Here is a 15,285-nt window from a genome sequence, read left to right on the forward strand (position 1 = left end):
ACACACATGCTCTTACTAATGCACTTCCTCTCATACATAAACAAAATGACATAAAATGAAAATCTATGCATTTTAAACTTTCGAAGCAACATTTTTTGTGTTTGTGTGTTTAAATTAATACTTGAAGCCGTGTCAAAGACAAATTTCTGTTTTTGCTGCAGAAGACACAAACTTCTATCTGTCTATCTAAATGGAGCTATGAGCAGGAGCGATCCAGAGAAGCACATATAGAGAAGAGAAACTGAAACTTAAGTATCAATCTCATCACCCATTTGTTGATCAATACTGATCCCAACTTTGGCATCAACTTTTGAATATTTTAGATTGTTTGGCACACAACTACTCATGAATATATATATATATATATATATATATATATATATATATATATATATATATATATATATATAATCCTTGGATTCTTGGGAAATCTGATAAAGTCTGTTTATCGATTCCCGGGAAAGGTAATGTCGGGATACGTAAAAAAATCACACCTCAAATATATTATTACGTTAATGTTAATGCAGGCTGCGGTGCTTCACTGTAGTTACGGTAATACACAGGCTTACTCATGCAGCAGACGTCTTGTGTTAACTTTGAGTGATACACTTTACAATCTAAACAGCCATAGAATCAATTGAGGCCTAATTGTAGGCTTTTTAAAAAAAAAAAAAAAAAAAAAAAAAAAAAATGTGCCTGCTTGAATAAAGAAATATTTGGTAAACACAAATTATGATCCTTAATTATTTTCGTTTGCAGCCAAAATCTCAACAAAGAACTGACTTTTGTTTATTGTAATGGTTGAGGGAATCCTTGAACTAGTTACTTTAGCAAACTGTGTTTATATAATGTAATCCTATATGTCATTAAATGGTTTACTTTAACAGTTTTTATGAAGCTAAAATTACATCCAGCGTGTATTTTGTCCAGACACAGTTGTGTTGTTTTCTTTGGGTTAGTGTAACCTCTCGGTTATGTGTTCAAGAAAAAAAGGAAAAATGCTTGCCATACTCTAAAGAGGAATATTTCATTATTTACTACTTATAATAGTTTATTATTCCTCAACAGCCACAGAAGGATGCATTTCACATTGTGAAGGTAATCATGAAATGGTTTACTTTATCATGTTTTGTTAGGGAGTTCTGTCAAATATTAGTTTTATTAGGGTTGCTTTTTGCTGCGTGAAACTTCTCAGAAGATCAGTCACAGACAATCTGTTTGGCTTTTCATAATTAGCTCTGCAGCAGATGTAACTTCCAAGTCCAGACATGCACAGAGTTCTCTGTCATTCATAGCCTGTGTTGATGGACAAAAACTGTGTTCCTCTACCCTAATAATGATAAATATAACATACAAAAAGTGTCATCTTTGGATTGAGGAACACATAGACCCATTGGCTTAGCTGAAAAAAAAAAAAAAACCTGCACACTGAAAGGCAAAGAGCCACATGAACAACAGGTTGAACACTCCTGGTGTAGAGTCTGTATTTGTTGGTAGATAGTTTAATAAACACAGGCCTCACTTTAGGTTACCACCGGTCAAATAAGCCCAAAGCCTACACACTTCATATCTTGCTCATATCCATACAGCTCATTTTACAACTTTAATCTTTAGTTCTTATTTGCAATCCTGTCCATGGGCTGCTTCAGTGCAAACGCGTTTCATTGTAACTGGGTGGATGTGGAAACTCCAGGCCAAACTTGGCGGAAAGCCAAACTGGGACAGAGCGTGTCAAAGTGTGTGAGATGGGAGTGGCAGGGAACGAGAGAGAGAGAGACGAGGAAAGGCGGCAAGGTCACAGAGCGGAGGGAAAATAAAGTGAGCGCTGGTGATTACAATAAGTCCGCGAGTCACTGCTGAACAGTCGTATCAGTGAGCTGCAGCCTTCCCCTCCTCTCCTCTGTGGAGTCACACAAACCTGAGAGCAGCAGAGCCTCTGAGGTACCAGCAAAGATCAAGGCACAGGGTCATGTGGTGAAAGATTGGACAAAAACAGAAGTTTGAATGCTCACCAAAGTTACAGTTAGGAGTTTTCAGTCTTCAGGGGCACAATACAGCGCAGGCTTTGGCGACTCTGTTGATTCGTGTCCGAAAAATAGTCGCAATAGTTTACATCAGCTCACTTTGGTGCAGATCAAGACTTGTATGCATCATTGCTGATTAAACGGTTTGTTCTTTTCCAAAGCCAAACACTGGCTAATGAATGTTACTTTTACTCACAGTGAACTGCAGCTGTGACTCCCATGAGGAGCTTCAAGAGGTCACATGATCAGTCACGAGTGTGTTCAGAGCTGGTGTAGCCTATCAGAGACTTTTGTCAAGTTTTATCACCAACACACTTTTCCCTAGAAAGATAAGGTAAGATAAGGTCAGATATGATCACTCCAGTGGAAAGAGGGATTCTCTTGTTCCAGCAGCTCAGCAAGGGACAGGATGATACAACATTACACTAACAGAGTTCAAATGGAAAAGTATTAAAAATCTGTTCGATAACGATTCATGGAAGTTACTGCTGAAAGGTGAAGGCTGAGCAGGAAAATACATTTGTTCAAACAGTGTATTTAAAGCAATGATTATGCAAAAGTTAGCACTGTAGCCTCACATCAAGAAGGTCACCACTTCAAGCCGGGTACTCTGGCTTCCTCCCACAGTCCAAAAACATGCTCATTATGTTAACTGGTGTTTCCAAATTATCTGTCAGTGTGAGTGTGTGCATGAAAGGTTGTCTGTCTCTATGGCCTCGTACATATGTGTGCCTTGAGATTGACTGGTGCCCAGTCCATGGTTTACCCCACCACTCACCCTAAGATTCCTGGGATAGGCTCCAGCCACCTGTGACCCTAAACAGGTTAAGCTGTAAAGAAAATGGACAGATGGACAACTTATCATCATGGAGATATGCATGGGGTCTTTCGCAACCAGAAAGTTGAAGAACTTTTCATTCCTGGTAAAAAAAAATTCCAGGAAGAAAGTTCCTGTATCCCATCATTTGCCTTGCGCTCACACTTCAGCTTGGAGGCCCATCTAGATTATGCAAATCAGGCCAATGGGACATAAAGAAAAAAACCTGCAACACAGCCCCTGACCAGTGGAAGGGCGTCAAGACAGTGACAATACACCAAAAATGCCACCTTAAAAAGTATTGTTTTGTGCAGCACTGCAGCCCCAGCCTGTTAGCATGGATACATATATTATATATAGTATTAAATAAATTACAAAACCAAAAGGAGGGAACACACAGGCATAGTAAAAATGTAGAAAGACAGCATCTTAACATGATCATCAGATGCTTGAAATCTGTGCAGAGATACACATTACAGAAAGGAAGTAAAGATAAAGGGGCAGACCAGCCGTCTGTGCTCCATGGAGCAGACCAGCTGTCTGTGCTCCACAGGGCAGACTGGCCTTCAGTGCCCCAGTCGGTGGACTGGCTATCTGTGCCCCATGGAGCAGACCAGCCATCAGTGGCACAGGGGGCACAAGGGGCGGACCAGCCCTCAGTGCCCCGGGAGGCGGACCAGTCATCTGTGCTCCACGGAACAGACAGACCTTCAGTGCCCCAGTGGGTGGACCGGCTGTCTGTGCTCCATGGGGCGGACCGGCCTCAAGTGCCCAAGGGGGTGGACCAGCTGTCTGTACTCCACAGGGTGGACAGGCTGTCGTTGCTCCATGGGGCGGGCCAGCCATTTTTGCTCCAGTGGGCAGACCTACTCTCTGTGTTCCATGGCGTGGACCATTTACCCAGTGATTTTTACGTTGTATTTTGTGTTAACAAATGAGATCTGTTTATGGTCTTTGCTATGTTAGACAATTTTTAACAACACTGTTATAAAGACTACACAGTCACTCCATGCAGTGTTGCACAGGCAACATGTTCCCCAAAATGCAATACTTTAATGTTCAGCAGAGTCTTATAATTTCTGTTTGCCCTCCTCACTCATGGTTACAAAACACCACCACAACAAAAAGTATTATGCTGTAAAATGACGGTATTTTTCTGCAAGATTCTGCATTGTCACAATATTGACAGTGTTTGACTGTAATAATTTAGGAAAAATCTTTGAAATAATGGTATTTTTCTCTAAAATTACATATTAATACTGGAAATCTGCAGACATTTTTCTTTAGTTTTACATACAGTTTGTTTTTATACATTACAGATTTGTTCTTGTACATGGAAAAATAGTATTTTCACGGAAAATTACTGTAGATTAATTTGACTGTTTCCTAGAATAAATAATTTATACCATAAAATTACAGATTATCCTTAAAGAAATCTGATATAAATGTGTTTTGACTCAATTTATATGTTATTTTATAGCATAACAGACATTTATAAGCTATGAAATATTGTGTGATTATTTATTCTGACTGTAAAATCTAGTCCTGTGTTTTTTCAGTTATTTCACATAGCTGTGTATTAATGTGTTTGACTGCAATTTGACTGTATCTGTCAGGAAACTTTGCTGCCAGTGCTTTTACAGATTTATTTTACAGATTTATTTTACAGTGTATGATTACAGAAAGGTGCTATGATACCTTAAAAATGTTACTTATTGTGCAGTATGTTAATTTTGGGCTTCTATGTCTTTAACCGGAAAGGAGACGAGAAGAAAGGTGAGAGTGGGGAGTGATATGCAGCAAGGATTTGAACCCACATAAGGTCGAACCTCATGGGGCGTGAAATGTCATTATTTTTGTTCCCCACTGTGTTTAGTGTCTTTTGTTGACTGCTTATATACTAAATTGATTTATTATGATTTCATGTGAAACCTATCATTTAAATAGTGAACCAGTTAAATAAGTGAAAACAGGGGGGTTGCATGGAAAGTTATACTGGCCCGCTTTTCTTGCTGTATTTACTGTCTGTGTCTGTGTCCAAATAAACAGATGTGCAGAAAGACAGAGGATATTTCCAAACTCTACAGTCAGTCAATCACAATAAAACACATAAGCTCACCTGTTACAACAACTTCCACATAGTTTATTGTTTCTGTAACATTACAACTGTCTGAGAAGCACATGCATACACCAAAGACAGAAGACTGACATCCTTACTCATACACAAGGTGAGGAATGCAGGAAAAGGTCATGTTTGGTTAGGCTAGCTCCACCTGTTGTACCTTTTTTCTATTTGATGGAGCTATTCTCTGAAACAAATGCCGGCAGCAGAAGGCTGAAAACGCACAGGAGGTGTGATGAATACATCCACTGTACTGCAGAGACAGCCTGTCATTAAAAGAGTCACCAACACCGATCATTAAAGTCATTGTAGTCATTAAAGCAGCCTCATTAACCACGGCTCTGCTGGTGAGACTGAACAGTTATCTGATGTTGAGACTGCCTCTGATTATTTCCCAGGAACCCCTTTGTTGCTGTGGTGATCGCTCAAGTAAGGAAGGCCTGAAAACAAAACAACCACTACTGTTTTGTCTCATGGGAGCCTTTCAGCATTCATTTAACCTTTTCAAAGTTGAACCCGGGCCTAAAAATCTGCACAAAACTCCCGGGACACATGCTGGTTCTGAACTTTTCCTTCCCTCCATTGTTCTGTGTCATGATATGGCCTGTTTAATTCCTTATGACTGTGTTCACACCATTGAATCACATGCCCTGCATGGACTATCACTCGGTGACAGCTGTTTACAAACAAGCCAAGCACATTGTCAAGGTCTGTTTGAAGAGGTTGTTTTCATGTCCTTGCAAGTGTTTCATAAAAGCAGGCCCAGTGAGGGTGATAACTTCTATCAAGTTACATAAAGCCAAAAAACACAGTTAGATTCTGTGCCTTGTGGCCAGTGGGCTGAACTGAACCTTCTATGAGTTTTTTTTTTTTTTTTTAACTGATTGTGAAGAAATCTTATTTAGTTCTGATCACTAACGTTCAAAAAAAAAAAAAAAATAGGCTGCTAGATAGGGTCAGACTCGGTCACAGCTTTTTGACAAGTTGGACTTCAAGGATTTCCATATCTCCACTCTTTTATGTTAAATTAAGTTTATTTGATATAAAGCTGGCTTTGTAGCCTCCTTTTATCTCTAGAAGCTGAAACACTGAGGAAAAACTGATGTCAAAGAGAAACCACACAAACACTAAATATGTTTTTCCACTGGGTGGCACTGTTGCTCAGGCCAAATACCTTCAGTGAAACATGCTGAATTAGTGATGCATTGTCAGTACGTGCAGTGTGACTCCAATATCAGCTGAATGATACCTCAGATGTTTTTTTGTTTGTTTGTTTGTTTGTTTGTTTGTTTGTTTGTTTGTTTTGCTAGGTATTATTGATGCATGACCAATGAAATAAAAAAAAAAAAAAAAAAAACTTGAACTCTATTGACAGATGCAGCAGCCTCCAATAATCAAACACTTTCCAGACAAACCCACACAGACAGAGTTGACATGTGGGACTCAAAACATTATTGCCACCAGGAAGGATGAAAACCAAAAAATGAAATCTTATCAAGTGACTTTCTCTTATTTTAAGAAGAAAATGTCTTTTTTGACTTAATGTGAGCCACATTCACCTTACCACTCTAAGAAAAATGTCTTATTTTAAGTTGTTTGAAGTCAGAAATGAGGTCTGAATTGATTGTAACAAGTTAAATAAAAGCTACCAGTGGAACATAACAAAAGTTACTTGCTTTAAGATATTATTCTAGTTTTAAGCAAATCTTTGAGCAAAGTATTTTTGTTCCATTGGCAGACTTTTTACACTTAACACAGGCAGTTCAGACCTCATTTTTTGTCTTTCAATAACTTTAAACCAGACATTTTTTCTGGACTGACAAGTTGAAGGTGACTTATATGAAGTATAACAAGATAAAAAAAAAAAAAAAAAAACTCAAAATAAGACAAAAACACTTGATAGGATTTCTGATTTTTACAGTGAAGGCACGGGTATTCAACACATAGCTGACAGGTGAGCTGTACAGAGGACCAACAAAGTGTGTCTCAGAGAAAAGAGATCAACAGCAGTAGTGTGTATGAACAAAGAACAGACAAGCTATGCATATTTAGAGAAATATCAATTGCAAATATTTTCTTGATCTCACTTTGGACAGAATATCTAAAACCTTTTTAGCACAACTACTCAAGATGACTTTATATTCCGCAGTTATGTTTACAACAAAATGTTGGGCACAAAGAACAACATTTTTTAAAAATAGCTGGTTTACCATCTGCCAATTCGCCAGAACATTTCATTTTTTTCACCTAAGCTGTAAATGCTGAAAAGAAAAGTGTTTGTGGAAGATAAAAATCATCTGAGACATAGATTTCAGATTCCTTCCTGAGAAGAGATCTTGTATTTTAGGATTTAAAGCCAGTTATCAGTAGCTTCTCCTCAGCTCTGGAACAATCTGCCCTTGCATGTCTGGACTAGTTGAGATTTTTAAATCTTCTCTTGAGACACATTTCTTCTCCCTGACTTTTAATGGACATCTGGCATAATCTTAATTCAATTTGAACATATTTTATTCTATTTCATATTAGCACTGGTTTTATGTTTTCATGTATCTTAGTATTGCATATTGTCATTTTTGATGATTTTAATCTGTGCAACACTTTGATCAACTCAAGTTGTTTAAAATGTGCTTCATAAATAAAGTTTGAGTTGAGCTGAGTTGTACAAATTAATCTTGGATGATATTGTTTGTTCAGACAAAAGTGGTTAAAAGTATTCCAACAACATGCTTTCAAAGGGAGGAGTGTTGCACATTCACTTGTTTTAATTTCCCCTGAAATTTCCTAAATCTCAGATATACTGCATAATCCAACAATGTGTTTAATCATGCAGGAAAACAATGAGCGCCCCAGTATTTTTAAGTGATTTAAACCACACCAAAACAAACAATACATGCTAAAATGAATATCTGGGACCCAGCATTGTTCCCATGATGGCCAGAAAATGATTCATTTGATTATTGAATATTGTAAACTTTTACCTTTTTACATTTGCATGAATGTGTAATAATAGCATTCAGCATTATAATGTTTTATTTTTGTTTTGTTTTGTTTTTAGTGATGTACCCCCTACGTAGGGCAAAGCAGTTTTGGTTGGAAAAAAAGACGCGAAACACAGCACTGTGCTATTTGTGTCTATTGGATATAATATCCGATTATTAACTAAAACTTATGTTGGATTCAAACATTGGCAGAATACATGGTGTTTGCTAGGTTGCTTTTTTTGAATATACACTTTTGAATCTTGCGTTCCCCCTGGGGTGCCCTCAAGTACCCCCTGGGGTACATGTACCCCCATTTGAGAACCACTGATGAACACAGCATTACAAGGTTATATTGAAGAATAAATATGTTAAATTAAAAAAAATATTTTATTATCAAACTAATTATCAAATTAATATTTATAACCACAGAAATACACACAAAAGTGCCAAAAATTGGTACCATTGAGTACCGATAACTGCATCATTCCAAATGTGAAAGGTACCCATCCCCAGAGTCTTCTCAAAGTAATTGTGAAAGACTGATACACATCTAAACATCCAGATTTTTTTCCTCTTTTAGCAAGAAAATGTGACATAGGTACTTTTTTATCCAAAAAAGGTCACTTAGAATGTTTAAAGTAGTTACTCTTCTTTTGTCTTCCTCCTTGACCTCCTGCAGCAGAGAATCCTGCAGACTGCAACTGAAGCCCACATCATGGCTACAATAATGGCCAAGAAAAATAAAGCCACATCCAGGCAGAAATAGGAGTACCAAGGTAGACTGAAGCCTGCAGACTGAAGATGAGCAGCTCCCTTGTTCCTGATGACGTACTCAGTCCAAAAGATGGCAGTGTCCATTGGTGACATCGGCAGGTCCTGGTGCAGCTGTGAAAGACGCTTCATGTTGTTGCGGTATGAAGGAGTCTCAAGGACGTCCTTCAGAGCCTCAAGGAAACTTTCCTGAGTGAGTGATCGTACCTCCACCACCTGAGCAGCTCCACGCATTTGAAGGCGGAGCACATTATCAAACTGATCAAAGAAGAGGGGCAGGCCCACCACAGGAACGCCATGGTAGATTGCCTCATACATGCCGTTGGTGCCACCATGTGCCACAAAGGCACGAGTCTTTGGGTGTCCAAGGAGGTCATTCTGAGGAAGCCAGTTCACCAAGAGTGTGTTGTTCCCCAGTGATGAAGGCTTTTCTCCAATAAACTTCCAAATCACTTTCTGAGGAAGTCTAGCAAAAGCCGCCGCTATGGCCTCCGTGACCTCACGAGACAGGGCTGAAACCAACGTCCCCAGAGACATGACTACCACCCCATGATCCCCAGAGCTCTGCATGAAGGCCTCCAGCTCAGCAGGGAGGGGACGGGCCTTTTTGCACTGGAATCCTCCAATGTAGACCACGTTGGGCATCGTAGGGCGAGGGAACTCAAAAACAAAATCTGTTCTGACCAACCAGAGCTCGGCAGACAGCTGTAGAGAAATCAAGTCCGATCCAGGAGGGAAGTGCCGCTGGAACAGGTCGGAATAAAGGGGTTGTATGATGAAGTGCTGGTGAGCCAAGTTCTGGAGATAATGTAAGACATTCTTAGTCCTTTCCAGGAAATCCATTTGATCATGGAGTTCACTTATTGATGCAGGAACATAAGAGAGAGGACAAGGAGCCATGGTGAAATGAGCCTCTCCAGTATTGATCCAGCGCACGTTGAAAACCATCGGCAGTTTGAGATAACTACCTAAGATAACTCCTATCGGCAGAGCAGGGTCTGTTAACATCAGGTCAAACTTGGCATCTTGGAGCTTCTTTATAAAAACAGTGTCATCCAACATTTCAGCAGCTGCTCTGGCAAGGATTCCATGGCCCGTTCCCAACATGGATCCAATCAAATTGTTCTGACAGAATGTGCGTATGAAAGTCGACGACTTGCGGCATTCCATAACTTTCAAAACCATTTTATTGTAGTAGTTCTTGTCTACTTCATCCTCCATCATAGGCCGAGTGATAGAAGTGTGAAATGTAGAGTTGGTAGGTATGTACCAGCTTTTCGGAGAGTGAAGCACAGTGATGTAGTGGCCTCTGGCGTGCAGCTCTTTGAGGAGTACCTCCATGTTGATCCAATGGCTTCCATCAAGGGGTACAACCAGAATCTTACTGCAACAAGAGGGACTGAGCAAGAGGAAGAAGAGCCACACAGGGATTATCTTCAGCATTTTCTATAGGAGAGAAAAGATACAAATGGTCGGCATTTTAAATCCTTGTTTGACTACACTGTAAAAAAAAAAAAAAAAAAAAAAAAAAGTGTAAAAAAATGGTAAATCTTATTTGAATGTGTTTTGACTGAATCTATAAGTTATTTTACAGTCTAACAGACATTTAAAAACTTTGAAATACTGTTTTAATTTATTTTTTAACCGATTTGTTTTACAGTTTGCTCCAAATTTTTACATAACAATTAGCTTCCCCAATTTTATTTTCATTTTAATTAATTAATTAATTTATTAATTAATAAATAAATTAATTTATTTATTAATTATGATGGGGGGGGGTATGATAGTAGCACCATCTTCTTGAAAAATCAATAGCAGTACTCACACATGTATTTTGATAAACTCCCTATTTCCCTATTTCCCATGTTTAATGAAATTCCTGACCTAAACAGATCTGCATATTTACTATCAACCACAGTCAAAGTCAGTCATAAAATCAGAATGCATCTAGTCTCTTGAATATCACACACGGGGTGCCACAAGGATCAGTTTTAGGACCAAAGTTGTTAATTATGTAGATTGACAACATTTGCAGGGCCTCTACTGTGCTGAGATTCATGTTGTTTGCAGATGACACAAGTATCTTTTGCTCTGGTGTGAAATTACAGCAGATTTTGGAGGTGTTAACAAAGGAAAGATGTACCTCAGAAATATGGTAGACTGCAAATAAATTATTTTTAAATAAAGAAAAAACATAAACAACAACAAAACCCAACTTATTGTGTGTTGTTGGGGCATCATCAAAGAAATATTGAAATAAACTCAGGTAAAGTTGGCGTCGGTGCATTGCCCTCAAAATTTGATTCAGTTTAAAACAACACAAATAATATGAAAAAAAAAATTCACTTACTCCCAGACAACATAAATTAACTGTTCCCAGAAAGCGAAGGAGGCTTTAATCTAAAAGGGGAACTGAGCTTAAAAAACATTGTGTCAGAGCAACATTAAAAGCTTGTATGTTCATTTCAGTGGTTAAATGTTAGTAGACGAATTAAGAAATGTAAAACCACAGGCAAGTCAAAAAAGAAAACATACTTACTACATATTTTAAATAAAAAGAAGGATAAGTAGCAGCAGTTTAACCTAGGTCGGTAGTGACCCTAAGTTAGGGTTAATACTCTTGTACTGTTGTATGCACTTGAGTGAAGCAGTCAGCTTTTTGACTGCAATCCACTCTGGAGGCTGTATTCAAAAGTTTGCATTTAAGGTTGGCTAAAATGCCAATTCCATGAAAATGAGCGACTGAATGCAACAATACTTCATGTGGCATTCATTGACCTGCTTTGTTAAATATCTGATCTTGCTGTTAACCCTGCATGTGAAAAATAACATGATTCAGATTTTCCGTCAAAGCTGCTAGCAGACTTCATTGCCTGATTCTTCATGAATGTCTTACCTGGTTGTTGCTTTATAAGTATCCAGAGGATCAACTAAAACTGCAGGTCCTGGATGAACCAGCACAGAAATGGTCGGTGTGCACTTGGCGTGTCCATAGTACATGTTTCACAGAGACCCTGCTCTTATCAGCTTAAGTCCAAGTAACTCACTGAGTAACAAAGGTCAGGGTGAAAGCATAAAGGGGGAATGTGTATGAATAAACCTGGTATTCAATGCATACTGTTTAACAGTTGATGGGAAAATACTCTTAGATTTACATGTTTGATAGTTTACCCTAATTTTAAAAGTGTTTTACTTGATTTTATATGTTGAGTATACAGTATAGTCTTAAATTAGGCATGTACATGCTTTGTTTTTTGTTTTTGTATCTCTCAGGGGGTCTTAAAAACCTCATAAATGGTCCAGAATTGTACAAACATAAAAATGATTTGGAAGAACCATCATAGGAACTGACACACAACTCTTGATACAGTTACCCTTTCCTGCTAGTGTTTTTCTTTTCTCAAGCCAAACATTTGCTGAAACTAGAATATCAAAATGGTAAAACAAGAATGTTTTCCTTCTATTCAATATACTTAACTTTTATTGTGCTTAAGGAAGTTTGTCTACAAGTGTTTTAATTGGAAATTGAGGTCTTCTTCTTGTATCACAGTCAGGAACACTTCTCAGGACTACCAATTTCAAAATTTCTGGCCAAGTAACATGAACTTGTGTCACGGATAGGTAGTTGTATAATTTGAGACATTTTGTCATTAGATTTAGCTAATTAGCTTGTCCTGAAGCTCCCCTCATTTGCAGTTGTAGAGTTTGGGAGGTATAGGAAGTGTATCTAAACCTTGAAAGTTTGACCCTTAGTTGAGCAAACAAGGTGGCTCTAACCTTTGACCAAAAGCATTAAAAGTAGAGTCTGCATTTTCCTAAAAATTGAAAAGTCAACTTTTACAGGACTAACCCCTCTTAATTGTCACTTCTGGGCCTCTATACATGTGTCAGCGTCTTTGTCTGCTCAAACCCTCTCCTCTGCCTGTATGTTGATGCGTTGGTTGTATCGGGATGTTTCTGGGAGGAGAGTAAGCAATGCAAATGCAAAGCAATGTAATATGTTTAGAAGTGACCAGAATGAGACACACACTTGGTGATTTCATCTGCTGTGAATGAGGAGGACTGTCAGTCTGTGTTTAGGATAGGGGAGGGACTGACACACGCTGACCATTGAGGAGATCAAAACTAGAGCCCGACCGATATGGGACTTTTGGGGCCGATGGTGATACCGATACTGGAGGCAAGAAGAAACCGATATCCGATGTATCGGCCGATATCTGATGAATCAACTGATATCCGATATACTGGCTGATATATGTAATAATTTCATTGATATACACAAGATAAATAATGTATATGAACACCAATTTTGACTAGCTATTGAAAAATTCCATCTTCCATTTAATGCATGGGACTAAACTAGATTTAAGTAACAATGTCGCTGCTTTCAAAACATGCAATAAATACAATTACAACAAAATACATTGAAACATTTTCAAAATTATTTCAACCAAAACAATAACTTGTGAATTTATAAGCCCAGGTTAATCCTGCATGGCATTATGAAGTTAGACGCTGTGTAGTAACCTTATATTAATGAACACACAGGAGCAACAATTTTTTATAATCAGCTACATTTTTGCCGATGTTGATTCATCGGTGACAGGCTCACAAGAATTGTCGTTTTTTAAAAAAAATATTGAAAAGTCATTAAATGTAGCGACAAAGTCTCTAAGTTGGCGACACTTAGTCGTGGTTTTATCCTCCACTTTCTTACTGACGTCATCAGAGCTCACACTGAATCGAAAGAGCTCCATCACAGCAGAATGAGGCAACACCACAGGTACACGCTCCAACTCTGTTTTTTCTGCTTGTCATGTAAACAACACACACGCTCCAAACTGAGTGGTAAAATGAAGAAAAAAGACACGAACTGAATGAAGCACACGCCCCCTGAACTGAGTATGGAAAACCAAACAGTTTGTTAAAAAAAAAAAAAAAATCCCTTCAGTCTTAATAAACTCCTGTATAAATATACAACTGTGTAGTTTATTTTGATTAGGCAGAACCATCGTCTGGTGTAATGCCATTCCACCTCCATAAACTGCAGCAAAAAGTATTTACATAATATCAATCACACCTCATATTTTTGATAGCTGTAGAAAAAACCCACATGTGATTCCATGCAGGCTGGCTAAAGGGCTGCTTATCTCCATACCACTGCACAGTTTATGGCCATCATGTGCTGATCTGTTATCAGTTACTCAGTGACATTCCTGTGGGGCAGACAGAGTTCCATCATCCTTTTGAAGGAAAATAGAAATAAATTTGAAAAAGTCCTAATACTGTTGGTGTTCACACTAATATGAATGACTCAAGACAGAATCAGCTGCAGCCTCTTATGGGATTTAATCAAGGAACAATTTAGAGTTCACATTTCTGAACAAACAAAGACAGACAAACCCAAGCCAAACTTTCCTTTACTTTTAAAAACCTTTCAGCAATTTCATGTTTAATATTATGATTTTTTTTTTTTTTCGCCACTGTGTCCACTGTTTCCTCCTCACTCATGGTTACAAAATGCCATCACAACAAAAGAACTGATTTTTATGCTGAAACATGTTTTGTAGTTGAGATGATGCCACCATATAAGTATGAGTTGTCAAAATAACTTCAGTGATCTTTTGTTAGATCAAACAAATGTGCAAAATCACTTTTTACAGTATGCCAACCAATCACAGAAGAAATAACATTCAAGACTCCTATTGCTTCAACCTAAGACTGCATATTGAGTGGACAGCTTGCCTCAACATTTACAACTCTACGGTTTTGAAGCAAAAATACCCTCGTCACAGGCACCAACATTGTGCAGCCAGGGTCTGGGCAGTAGATGGACTCAGTGAATCTGAGTGGAAAATATACAAAAAATATCTATGTTTTTTTTTTGTTTTGTTTTTTTTGTTAACTTTGAGAGTCTACACTGCAAAAAATGAAATCCTGTAGAGTGTTCTTGTCCTATTTTCAGTAAAAATGTCTTTTTAGTCTAAATATGAGCCATATTCACTTGACCAGTCTAGAAAAGTGTCTTATTTCAAGCTATTTAAAGACAAAAATGAGGTCTGAATTTCTTGTACCGAGTTAAAAAGAATCTGCCTGTGAGGTAGGAAAAATGGACTTGTATTAAGACATTATTCAAACCTTGACAAGCACATTTTTCTTACCCCACAGGCAGATTTGATTGGCAGATTGACACAAGTCTGGTCAAGTGAATGTGGCTCATATTGAGTCTAACAAGAAGTTTTTTCACTGAAATAATACAGAAAAGCCCAATACTATCTGCGCATTAGCGCAGCATACGGATGTGAGAAACATTTCTACGAAGCGTATTTATTTTTTACAGTTTCACCACAGCCCATTCAGAATGAATGGAAAGAGGGATTCTTTGACCACCAGGGAGAGTAGTTTTCATGGCGACCCCATTTCAGCTGAGTGAGATGGCTTCCTTTTTTTTTTTATCTTTTATTTTTATTTTTATTTTTTTATTTTACAGTTTGTAGTTTCAATGACATTATCCATATGCCAATGAATTGTTCACACCTCTGCTGAAGTGTGAAGAGCCCCTGTGCTGTC

At 38.1% G+C, this 15,285-nt stretch overlaps 1 pseudogene; it reads right to left on the minus strand.

Moving 5' to 3' along the window:
* Positions 1-8,586: 8,586 nt before the first annotated feature.
* Positions 8,587-10,158, minus strand: LOC141784484 (UDP-glucuronosyltransferase 2C1 pseudogene; annotated as a pseudogene).
* Positions 10,159-15,285: the final 5,127 nt, after the last annotated feature.

This window comes from Halichoeres trimaculatus, unplaced genomic scaffold (assembly GCF_033239565.1).
Source record: "Halichoeres trimaculatus isolate MK-OKI-2021-1 unplaced genomic scaffold, fHalTri1.1 fHalTri1_scaffold_22, whole genome shotgun sequence".
Classification (NCBI taxonomy): domain Eukaryota; kingdom Metazoa; phylum Chordata; class Actinopteri; order Labriformes; family Labridae; genus Halichoeres; species Halichoeres trimaculatus.